The sequence below is a fragment of the Thamnophis sirtalis genome, unplaced genomic scaffold (assembly GCF_051295495.1).
Source record: "Thamnophis sirtalis isolate CommonGarterSnake01/CBP01778 unplaced genomic scaffold, rThaSir2_p1.2 scaffold_4, whole genome shotgun sequence".
Lineage (NCBI taxonomy): Eukaryota > Metazoa > Chordata > Lepidosauria > Squamata > Natricidae > Thamnophis > Thamnophis sirtalis.
In genome coordinates this window covers 139,965,480-139,973,456 of record NW_028261384.1, presented here as the reverse complement: position 1 = coordinate 139,973,456, position 7,977 = coordinate 139,965,480, and the positions used below count along the sequence as shown (strand labels likewise).

Genomic DNA, 7,977 nt, shown 5'->3' with positions numbered 1-7,977 from the left:
CCTGGAGCTGAAGATCTTTGGTTTATGAATAGATTGGCCAGGATTTCTTAATGGGCACAAAATCTCCATCTCTAAAGACTTCAGGCATTTTCTGGAGGCTGTTTTACTATGTAGGAAGAGTGGGGTTGCCTTTAAGAATGTGTTTTCTCCATTTCCCCTTTGGGAAAATATAATATTCTACCTCTTTTAATATTCCTCAAAATATTTCATTCTCTACAAGGTGGGAGGGCTTCCCACACTTGGATGGACCTTCATGCAAGCCACCAAGGGGAGGAGAACTTTTCATTTGCAGCATTCTGTCCTGGCAAGAGGAAGCAAAGGGTCAAGGATCCTCAGAGCAGATGATGGATGGGAATCATCCTGGGAGTCGGGGTGGATGTTCTGGTGTAGAGATTTGGTTCCAGGAGGCGATCAGAAGGAAGGACTCAATGGTTTCTCTTTCTTTCTTCAGGTTCACAGAAATATTCATCTCTACCAGTCCCCAGGCTGTCCTCGTCTATTCAACACAATTTTATTATTAAAGGAGAAGAGATTTCCTTGAATTGCTCCCTCCCCAACGGAGTCGAATCAGGGAGTCCAGAGGGACCTACTAGAATCAAGTTCTTTTTCTACTGTAGGGATGAATTCAACTTAGCTATTGGAGATCAATATCACACTAACAATATTTTCAACTTCATGACTGGACATCTGAACTCTAGCCAAATAAAGATTATATGCACCTGCATGATCAAGGAAACATCTGAAGGATGGACTTTTTCTCCTGAAAGTAACCAACTGGTCTTCTCAGTGATTGGTAAGATGAATATTTATTACCCCCAAATATTCATACCAGAAGGTAACACAATGCTCAAGCTATGGAAGTGCACAATAGACCTTTCAAAAATAAACCGAATAAACAGAATATGAAAAATCAAATAAGTCGCTAAATAAATAACACCAGGTTAGGACATTCTTTCCATGGGAAAAATATTCCCCCAATGGGATTTTATGGTTTATTTTATTTTATTTATTAGATTGACAAAAATGTATACATTGACCACTCTGTTCTTGAAGTCGTATTTTCTGCAATCGAGTTTGAGTTTCTATCAATTATTTGTGCATGTATTATTGTGGTTGAAGCTGAAGCAGTCATTGACAGGTAGGACGTTGTAGCAGACAATTTTGTGTACGATGCTTAGGTCAGACCGCAGGGGAGAACAATTACAGAAACAACGAATCCTTTTCTACTCTTGTATGCTTCATACCTACCTACGGTAGCGATATAGTTTATGTACTTTACTGCCTATTACAGAAATTTGCTTTTCTTCAATTGGAAGATTCAGTTGATGGGAAGATAGAGGTCATGATTTCTTGGCCCAGTCTCTCTTGTGTGAAAAGGGATAGTGTTTGATCGGGTAAAGGAGGTACAAAAGATTTCAGTAAACAACAGCAAGTGAAGTAAACATCCGGCTGAGGAATGGTTGGACAGCATCCCCTTTTCAAGGGATCTGTCAGATCTCTCAGCCAATGAGATTCAACCTCTGTTCCCGCTGGAACAGAGGACCTTGGTGGAAACCTCTTGCAATCTGTCAGCGGGCGGAATATCTAACACCCCTCCCCTCTAGGATGGAACAATCTGGCTAGTGACGTAGTCACACAGGCAGGCTTTTGTGTAGTTCTGCCTGACCTGCGCAGTTCAGTCTTGGTGTTTCCTTCGCACAAGTCGGATGGACCTGTTTTTCCTGCAGATCCGCCTGGTGGAACCTCCTGGAACTTTGCACAGGCCGCAGCTGGAGCTTCTGCTGTTGAATTGCTAAGAGCTCGCTGTGGGCCTGCATCACAGTCAGATAAGCCATCCGATATTCTCGGGGTTTCCTCAGGACTGTTATTTTGTGTGCAACTTCTTTTGGTTTGTGCAGAAGTTATGTTTGGCTGTCTAAGCGTTGAGTTAGACAGGCGGCTACGGAGTTGGTCAATATGCTTTCCCCAGTTTCTACCATCCTCGAGTTTTACTGTGCATGATCGTGGACCGATAATGCCAATTATAGTTGCAGGAATCCATAACGTTCACCCAGTGTAATTGTGTGCATATACCGAGTCTCCTCTGTTGAAGGACCTGACTTTGCTAGTGGAGTCAGGAGGTGTTGAGGTGGAATAATTTGGGTATAGCCGGTCTAGGTGAGACCTGAGGCGGTGGCCCATGAGGAGTTCAGATGGGCTTCTCCCAGTGATAGCACTGGGTGTGATGTGTTGTATGAGTAAGTAATGATCAATTCGTTTCTGCCAATCGCCTGGGCCCATCCTATTGAGGACTTCCTTTGCGGATCTCACCATTCGTCCTGCCTGGCCATTGGAGGCCGGATGGAACAGCGCTACCAGAGCATGTCTGATTCCATGAGCTGCTAAGAATGTTTCGAATGTCATGGCCGTGAATTGGAGCCCGTTGTCGGAGACTAATACATCGGGGAAACCATGCATGGCGAACAGTTTCCGTAGTATCTTGATGACCGATTCTGCTGTAGTGGAACTCATCAGGACTACTTCCAACCATTTAGAAAATGTTTCCACGACTATGAAAAAGGTTTGGCATGGACTAGTCCAGCGAAATCAATGTGTATTCTGGACCATGGTGATTGCAGGCACTCCCATTCCTTGGCGGGCGCTTCTGGGGGAGCCGGTCTGGACTCCTGACAGGGTGTGCATGTGGCTACCCATTCTTGTATGTCCCTGTCCATGTTAGGCCACCAAACATAACTCCTTGCTAGAGAATTCATTTTTAAATTCCTGGGTGCCCTACGTGCAGTGCTTCTAGGACTGCTATGTGCAATTTTTCGGGAATGACTACCCTGTCCCCCCACAACAAACAACTATTAATAACCGACAATTCATCCCGCTTGGAAAAATACATTTTGAATTCAGCCCCAACAGTCCCCTTGGGCTACCCCCTCCACACCCAATTCAAAATTTGCTTTATTATGGGATCCTTTGCGGAGTGATGTACAACATCACTGGAAGAAATGGGTCCGGTTTCCAGGCAGTCAATGAGGAGGACCAATGTCTCGGGGGTGGGGTCAGCGAGAACTTCGGGCAATGGGCAACAGCTCAAGGCATCCATGTGTCCTAACGTGGTGCCCAGTCAGTGGATGAGTCAGTAGGCATATGCTGCCAGAAATATTGTCCATCTGGCCTTCGAGGAGATAGTGAGACCGGGGTGGGGCGGTCCCCAGCTAGCAACCCTAGCAACGGTTTGTGGTCTGTAATCAGTTTGAAATCCCTGCCATAGAGATACTCGTGGAATCTTTTTGCTCCGGCGACTGCTGCCAAAGCCTCGCGGTCCAATTGGCTGTAGTTCCGCTCAGCGTTGGATAATGTCCAGGCGTAAAATGCAATGGGGGCTTCGGCACCATTTGGCATGCAGTGGCTGAGAACTGTGCCAACACCGAAAGGGGAAGCGTCACAGGTTAGCACCAAAGGCATGGTTTGGGTGTATTGAACTAGGAACAAGTCTGCTGATAATAGTCTTTACGGCAGCAAGGTAATAAGGACTAGTGGAGACATGATAGCAGTCTTCCAGTATTTCAGGGGCTGCCACAAATAGGAGTGGGGGGGTCAACTGATTTAGCAAAGCAGCTGAAGTCAAAACAAGAAACAATGGATGGAAAATTATCAAGGAGAGAAGCAACCTGGAATTAAGGAGAAACTTCCTAACAGGGAGGAAAAAAATTAACCAGAGGAACAGCTTGCCTTCATCACTGGAGTTTTTAAGAAGAGACCGGAGAGCCACCTATGGGGTCTCCTGCTTGAGCAGGGAGTTGGACTAGAAGACCTCCAAGGTCCCTTCCAGCTCTGTTCTGGTTGATTGACAGTGGAGTCAAAACATCTCCAAGCTCATTTCCTTTTCTTCTCTTCTCCAGATCTGCCTCCCCCAGTGCTGAAGCTGCACCCTTCCTCTGGATCCCCGGGGGAAGGAAAAGTCCTGTCCATCCTGTGTGTGGCCAGTGAGAGAAACAACTCCAAAAGGTTCCATTTCTCCAAGGATGGTGTGGAGATGACCTGCAGCCATGAAGAGCCTGTGAAGAGCAGCAGAAACTCCGGGCTCCTCACCCTAAATATGCTGGTAGCTTTCCTATATGCCAAAGATAACGAAAGTCTGCGATTTGCTTGCAGATATGAGGAGAATATCAATGGGCGCTGGGTCATCTCTCCTTGGAGTGAGACTATCACAGGTGGGTCTTTTCAGGGGGTGGAGGCTTCTGCTGCTTTGAGACACCTGATTTAACTATTTATTATGCTCTTTATGTAACTGGCCTTGTGCTGGAGCACAGAGGTTAGGAAGGACAAAGAAAGACCTAGAGAAACGGCTTCTATGAGGTCCCACAGAACATCTAGAAGTGAGACTAAGGGAAGAGGAATCTGGTGTAGATGAAAAAGCAACTGAACCTTCAAGTACAAGCAGGATAAAAATGTTCCACCAAGAAATACATTTTATAATCCTTCTTTTTTATATACATATAGTTGAACCAGTTTGGAAACGAGATTTCAATTTGATTTGGAGTAATGCCCGGATGGCGCTTCCTCTTATAATGCTTCTGGTTCCTTTGGCCTTTTATTGCTGGAAGAAGAAGAGCAGTAAGTGAAGCAATTGGGTTGAAGGGTTCCCTTACTTGGAGTCCTAGGTGGCTCCTGAAGTGGTTGGAGATGTTGACTGAGAGATCCTCCAGGGAGAGTCAGGTCAGGAGTTGAGAGGAATGGACATATATGACATGAGCAACAAACTTAGTTTTTTAGTTTAGTTTACTTCATTGTCATTGCACCTCGTACAATGAAATTAAGTGCCATCTTCAGTGTACATCATACATAAGAAAACTGTAAAAAAAATTAAAAACACATCCTTCGCATTCTACACAATATATAATATATTGTGTATACTAATACTAGAAATAGTTAAAACTAAGCATCTTAGAAACCATGAAAGATTTTTCTAATCAAGTGTTGGAGGCAAAGTTTTAGGGGAAGGTCCCAATGGGTTTCTCAGGAGCATCTCATCACCATCAGGAATCTGAGAAAGGAAAATACGTAGACTGGGTCAGATCTGATGCCAAAGGTCAATTCTTCTTTTCCTTATTGGACTAGCAATCTTTCTGGGCTACAGCAGATGGGTCGACCTTATTTATTTCTAAAAATGATGTAAAATGATGGAGAAATCCCATGTTCTCAAGAGGTTCCTAGGCTGCAGGTAGATTGAATGAGTGAACAATGTCCCTCTTTCACCAGAACCTGAAGTCACCTACAGCGACACCCAGAACGTCTTCACTCCATCTCCTCCTGGTCCAACAATAAAGAGCCATCTTAGACAAGAGGAAGAGAAGATGATCTACCATAACTCTGCCTTTTAATCCTAACAGAAGAAGGAAAACCTTCCCTGATTGCAGCAAAATGTATCTCTCTTGGCCCAGCCTCTTATTATTAGGTATAGACAGTGATGTGCAGTGAGCTTCATGGCCATTGAGGCAAGCGCGAAAGCCCTGCGAAAGACCCGGTGGCGGCAGCGCTTTAAAGTGGTGCCAGGGCCCCAGTGGCATTGCATTAAAGTCCCAGCGCCATCCGCCATAGAGCGGAACCCGTCCGCCATAGAGTGGGTCACTCTATGGCGGACAGCGCCGGGACTTTAACGCCCTGCCACCGGGGCCCTGCCGCCACTTTAAAGCCCTGCCGCCATGACCCGGTCCCGCTCTATGGTGGACGGCGCCAGGACTTTAAAGCTCTGCCGCCGGGGCCCTGCCGCCACTTTAAAGTCCTGCCGCTGGGGCCTGAGCGGCCATGATTCCCCTCTCCCCAGCCAGCCAGCTCACCCAGCCCATTCCTCACCCCACCACCGCTGTGTCCAACAGGCCATGTGTCTCATGTTTATGGCGGACATAAAAGCTAGATGCCTGGCCTGTTGGACACAGCGGCGAGAATGTCCCTGCCGCTGCCGCGCTCCGCCGCCTCACCCACCCCTCCTCTGACCCCACCACTGTGAAGAAAGAAAAAAACATGCATACAAATTCCTCACAATAAAAAATTACAAATTAAATTACAATAATTTTGAATCGCCCCGCTCCTTCCATCCGATCCACACACCTTTTCCAGCTGTGGAAATTCTTTCAACTCTCCTCTTGTCCGCCCACCATGATGAAAATGTAAAAAATTAAATAAAAAAGCAACTTACTTAGGCAAGGCATGATTTCCTGCTCCCAGATCAGGAGGCCAGAGAATCACGTGCCTCCTTTGCATAAGGAATTTTTTGCCTTTTAACCCTTGCTTAACTCTGAGCAAGGGTTAAAAGGCGAAAAATTCCTTACGCAAAGGAGGCCCATAGTTCTCTCACCTCCCTCTACAGTTAGCACTAAGCAGACTCAGAGTCACTGTGACTCTGGAGTCTGGCAGTAACTACCTTAGTCTTTTTAATTTTTAAAAAAATTCTTTTCTTTTCCTCATGACACTGGTGAGGCCCCGCCTCCCCTGACTGCACATCCCTGGGTATAGATATGGACATCAGCCTTCCAGAAATGAAGAGTTCTTGGTTCCTTCCTCCTTTAATCAGAGGCTAATTCATGGCTCAGACTCTGGAGAGGGAATTTGGAAGGAATCGGAAAGCAAGCTAGAACTAAGGAGAAAATTCCTGACATTTAGAACAATTAATCACTGGAACAAATTGTCCCCAAAAGTTGTGAATGCTCCACAACTAGAAGTTGATGTCAGAGGAAAAAAAGCAAAATAAAAGCTTAAAAAGAAATGCATCTTGCGGTTTTTCTTTTCCAATATTTCTTAGCCAGCAGACTCACAAAAGGCTCTGTGCCACACACAAGAAGAAACACATATGTCAATTGACTTTCAACAAATAGCCTGGCTGAAGTAATATGATTTTAACAGTGGGTTGAGTCCCTTCTTCATAAAATTGTAAATTTAGGGGTGCAAATCAAGACCAAAGTCATAGATTTAATCAAGAGTGGCTTTGGAGAACATCACATTCATTCTACCATGAAAATCAAACCAAAATAAATTCTGTAGCACATTTTTTTTTTAAAAGAAAACTTTTGGCTCTTAGTTTTCAAGTCCAGGATATTATTTGTGCCAATTCCAAAATACTGGAAAACGTATAACATATAACCTAATTTTAACTTTGTATTGAAATAAGATGATGGTTTGGGATGTCCTTCAAACAAATCACAATGAGGATCATCGTTCTGCTGTTTTAAAGGCCCAACCCGCCATCTTCAGAACTGTTTCAGCAGAACCTGCTGCTCTTTTGCAATCTAAATTCCTCATAATGAATGTGTCAGCGTTCCAGAGTCCAAAGCAGAGCTATCCTTAAAGTTCCAATTTAATAAGACAGACATGTTGGCACAAACTGTGGAATCCCGAATCTAAAAGCTTCCTGGGATTCCACCCAGTTATAGGTTCACGATCTTATCCCCACACCCATAAATCCATCACATGATCCAATCTTATTCGGCCACGCTGGCATCTCCACCCAGCTGGTTTCGGTCAGGTGCAGAGATGTGGTGACAAAAGATGATCTTGGGCTTCTAGAAAAGAATGACAACAACACGTCCCGCAATTCTACTCCTTACTATTCCCCCTCCCAATTAGTACACTAATGAAACAGCATAATGAAATAATAGAGAGTGTGGCAGGCCAAAGATCCTAAAAAGGAATATAACTGCAGGCCTGACAGAATGCTTTATCAATTTCTCTGTGGCTCCAATACCTCTGTCGCTTAGGATAAGACCTGGAGCCAGAAACACAGGTAGGAGTTTAGGCCTTCCAAAAGAGCTGAACTGGACATGGATGTTACCTTTGAAGAGATGATGATGCAGCTCAGTTTTGATTTATGGCAGAAGAGAAGACCCAACAAACAGGGGGAAAACCCTGCACATAATCTTCTATGAATTTGTCAAGGAACTGCACAGCTGGTGTCCAAACGGAGCCAGAGATGCTGATACAAACTTGCCA

At 44.9% G+C, this 7,977-nt stretch overlaps 1 long non-coding RNA gene across 1 annotated transcript; it reads left to right on the top strand.

Moving 5' to 3' along the window:
- The first annotated feature begins 1,434 nt into the window (after positions 1-1,434).
- Positions 1,435-5,480, top strand: LOC148046893 (uncharacterized). The gene is made up of 3 exons (XR_015696287.1): positions 1,435-4,205; positions 4,495-4,608; positions 5,254-5,480. It is a non-coding gene; the product is annotated as an uncharacterized LOC148046893 (long non-coding RNA).
- The last annotated feature ends 2,497 nt before the right edge of the window (positions 5,481-7,977 follow it).